Genomic DNA, 4,046 nt, shown 5'->3' on the forward strand with positions numbered 1-4,046 from the left:
GGTAGCCCACTAGACCCGCAGCAATAGATTCGCGGAAATCCGGAAGTTCAATGAATTTCTCGCTGCTCATGGTTTCCTTTTGGATTCGTCTATATAGGATGTAGGCGTTTGTTGTTGCCATATCTACTAAATGGTAGAAAATTCGGGTTGCAGCATCGTGAGTTTTACTTCTTATATGGTATCGTCCCATAAGCCCATCCATCAGATCCACGCCTCCCATATGAGCGTTATATTCCTGTATAACTTGTGGGCAGTCAATTTCTACATTGTGCTTCGACTTTCTGTCGTAACGAGCTGCCTTTGGTGTTCCTCCTTGAGTATTTGAACTTATAAACGGCTTAACGCCCACATAGGTCGATAATAAGCGAACCGCCTTGTTGTCTTTCCACAGTACGTTACTAACATCCACTCCATATGAGGAACCCACGTACTCAACTGAAAAACCTCTTGGCTTTTCCTTGATGGCACTATCGTTTGGGAGCTTGCAGTTTGGTATCCGATTTACCCGAACCGTTCCCAAACTATAAATCCCTTTTGCCCGAAGGCAGCGATGTGTAAAAATTGTCAAAATATATTATATGATGTTTGAAACTTTCAACAGTTTTCGTCAAGCGTACAACTATGTTGGCTGACGCACCGATATCAGGGTAACCAGGTAATATCGCATTATCACCTGCGCCGCTATATACTTCAAATCGGTAGGCATATCCAAAAGAATCACATAGGACAAATGTTTTAATACCCCACTTGTGTGGTTTATTGGGCATGTATTGCCGCAAATGGTGCTTCATTTTTGTGCTGCACATTTGTTCGTCAACGCATAATCGAGCTTGCTTAGGCACGGAGTCAAATCTTTCATTCAAAATGTCAATAACTCTTCGCGTGCGAAATAGTGGATCGTAGCCAGGCTCACCCTTTTTGATTCGCTTACTCTCGTCACACAATGAGAAGTATTTCTTAATTGCTTCAAATTTGCTACGGGTCATACAGGTTTGTATGGGTGCAAATGCATTTTGCCCCCAGTAACTTTTCAAATTAGGGTAGCGATATATAGACATGTAAATTAAAATTCCTATATAGTGATGAATATCTTCTAGCAACGAAGAGTCGCCTTGAAAAGCAACATTGTTTATGTGCAATTGCATAGATTGCTGTCGCCACATAACTTTACTAGGTTCCTTTATAATTGATTCGATACCTATTCATAAATAAATTAATGAGTTGTATTACAAATCAAAGTAATGATTTGCTTACCAAGCCCATTAAAACCACCAGAAGACGGTAAAGATACAGGTGTTGCTCCTTCAATAACTGGCAATGGTGATCGAGGCCTCTTACGAGTTTTTCGGGAAGGCTCATGGCTCTGCACAGTATTTTCATTGTTTTCAATATTACTGCACATTAAGGATACAGGTGAGACATCTACTAATGCAGTGTTAAGTGCCTCTGCCACGTCTTCATCCTCGTCGTCACTCGAAATACTCGACATGTCCACATCCGACGGGACTGATTCGAACAACTCCAGCAGTTGTTCATCCGTCAAATCAGACCATTTATAGCGAGCTCTCAAAGCCATTATTCAATCTCTATTAAAAAAATTCAACAATAAATAAAAATCACACACAAATTACACAAGAAGTGCAAGCAGTTGTGAAATAGCTGCTAGCAACAAATTTTGCCGTGGAGCCCCAAAAGTGCCTCAAGGCAGTTATCACTTTTACGATGCTACAAAGCAGAACTTTAACATATTCGCACATATTAAACTTTATTTAAATAGCACATTAACTTACCTTTCACAAAAAAAAATATTGAGTTCAATTGGTTGTATAAATTCACTTTTATCAACACAGCAAAAGACAATGTGCAGAAGCTGAAATTTTTGGCGCGAAGTAACACATGATTCGATAATATGTTTATCAAAAGCATCGATAAAAGTTTCCGAGCACTTTACAACATTGGCAGTGCTTTTTGGCAGTTATTTTTAAAAGTTCAACAATTTTTAAATTAACTAAAAGCTCTTAGTTATTTTTTTAAAAATAAAAATAAAATACGTGCCTTGAGGCATTCTTACGTCCTAGAGGGTTAAGTTAATTTGTATGTTCTTAGATGTGGTGATATAAATTTGTTGTTCTTAAGTATTTTAGAATGTTTGATATGTTTGAGGATGTGGGTTGTGCTAGGCATTGGAGAGGGTTGGTGTTTTTAAATATTGCTTGTCTTTGGGGTTTTAGGGTATTGCAGTTGGTGAGGATGTGCTCGATTGATATGATGTCGTTGCAAAAGGGGCATATACAGGGAGATTGATCGATGTAGTGTATGTGTGTTATTTTGGAGTGTCCGAGTCTAAGTCTGGTTATTATTATTTGGTCTCTTCTCGAGAGGGATAATGAATTTCTTTGAAAAATGTGATAGTTGTTAAGTTTGTGTGGGTTATTAGCTTGATACCAGGTTGATGTTTCGGTTATGTTGGATTGTAGTTTTGTGAGGTGCATGTTTTTTAAGTATTTTTGTATGTCTTGTACGTTAAGGTTTTCCTTTGTTATTAGAGGCTGTTTGGTTGCATTTTTAGCAGAATTATCTGCTAGCTCGTTCCCTGCTATTCCAACATGCCCGGGCACCCAGAGTAGTTTGAATTTGGGGAAGGTTTTTTGCATTATATTGCGAGCGTATGAGGGGTAATGTTCATTGTTGTTTGTGTTGTTAATTGCGTCTATTGCGGAGAGTGAGTCTGTGCATATGCAGAATTTACCTCTTTTATTTTTTAGGGTTTCTAAAGCTTCTACTATTGCAATGAGTTCTGCGAAAAATACGGAGGAGTAGTGGGGTAGGAGATATGATTTAATGGTATCGGCTTCATCTGTGATGGCAAAGGTAGTGATGGTGTCGTTTTGGGATCCGTCTGTATACATGTATGTGTATTTAAGCTTGTCAATGGTGTTAATTTGATTGAATTCGGCTCTGTATGTTTGTGGGCATGTGTTTTTTTTATTAAAGTTTCTTAGTGTCGTGTCCGTGATTATTTGGCTTACATTCCATGGTGTAGTAGTCAGAGTAAGTGGTTTTGTGGGCTGAAAGGGAAGGTTGTGGTTTCTGCTGTATTTTATTATTAGGTCTATTGTTGAATTGTATTGTGGCCGTCTAGGAGGTCGGTATGTTTTTAGTATTTTGTGTAGTGGTGAATTTTTTGCTGTGATCAGAGTTTTTGCGAGGGTGGCTGTTAGTAGTTCGCGTCTGTCTTCTAATGGAGAGACTCTTGCTTCGTATAGAATGTTTTTTGATGGTGTAGTTTTAAATGCCCCAAGAGCGATTCTGAGGCCTGTATTAATTTTGGATTTTATAGGTCGCAAAGTTGTTTTTGGGCAGTGTCCATAGATGGGGAGGCCGTAATCTGCCTTGGAGTTGAGTATTGCTTTAGTGACGTTTATAAGTGTGGATGTGTTACAGTTGAACTTTGGGCTTGCAAGGCATTTTATTATATTAATTGCTTGGAGCATGGTGTGCGTGAGTTGTTCCGTGTGTTTATTCCATCTGTGTTTGTTGTTAAAGTGAAGTCCTAGTATTTTTAGTGATGCGACATTCTGGATTTGTATGATCCCTGTTGATAGTGTGCATTTGCAGTTGTGCTTTCTGCAAACGTGCATGTGCCTGCATTTGGTGGTGGATAGCTTGGCGCCTGAATATTCGGCCCAGTTTAGTATGGTTTTGAGGATTGGGTTTAGGTTTATATTAATGTCTTTCCTATTTTCTAGTTTGAGTATTATGTTAAAGTCGTCTGCGTAGGCGCTTAGGCTGATGTTTGGGTGTAGGGTGAGCTTTTCCGCGAGTTTGTTGTAGGCTATTATAAATAGGATAACTGAGAGTGGCGAGCCCTGGGGGATGCCGTTGTGGATGGGGTGGAAGGGGGAGAGGTAGGTGTTTATTCGTACTGTAATTTTCCTGTTCGTCATGAAGTTTTTTATGTAGTTTAGTATTTGAGGTCCTGTTTTCCATTCCGTGAGTTGGTCAAGTATTGAGTGTAGTCCGATTCTGTCAAAAGCTTTTGCAAA

At 39.2% G+C, this 4,046-nt stretch overlaps 1 long non-coding RNA gene across 1 annotated transcript; it reads right to left on the reverse strand.

Moving 5' to 3' along the window:
• Positions 1-1,115: 1,115 nt before the first annotated feature.
• LOC124460971 lies at positions 1,116-1,419 on the reverse strand. Its single transcript, XR_006954876.1, has 2 exons — positions 1,255-1,419; positions 1,116-1,198 (listed from the first exon to the last, which is right to left on the reverse strand). It is a non-coding gene; the product is annotated as an uncharacterized LOC124460971 (long non-coding RNA).
• Positions 1,420-4,046: the final 2,627 nt, after the last annotated feature.

The sequence above is a fragment of the Drosophila willistoni genome, unplaced genomic scaffold, assembly GCF_018902025.1.
Source record: "Drosophila willistoni isolate 14030-0811.24 unplaced genomic scaffold, UCI_dwil_1.1 Seg169, whole genome shotgun sequence".
NCBI lineage: Eukaryota > Metazoa > Arthropoda > Insecta > Diptera > Drosophilidae > Drosophila > Drosophila willistoni.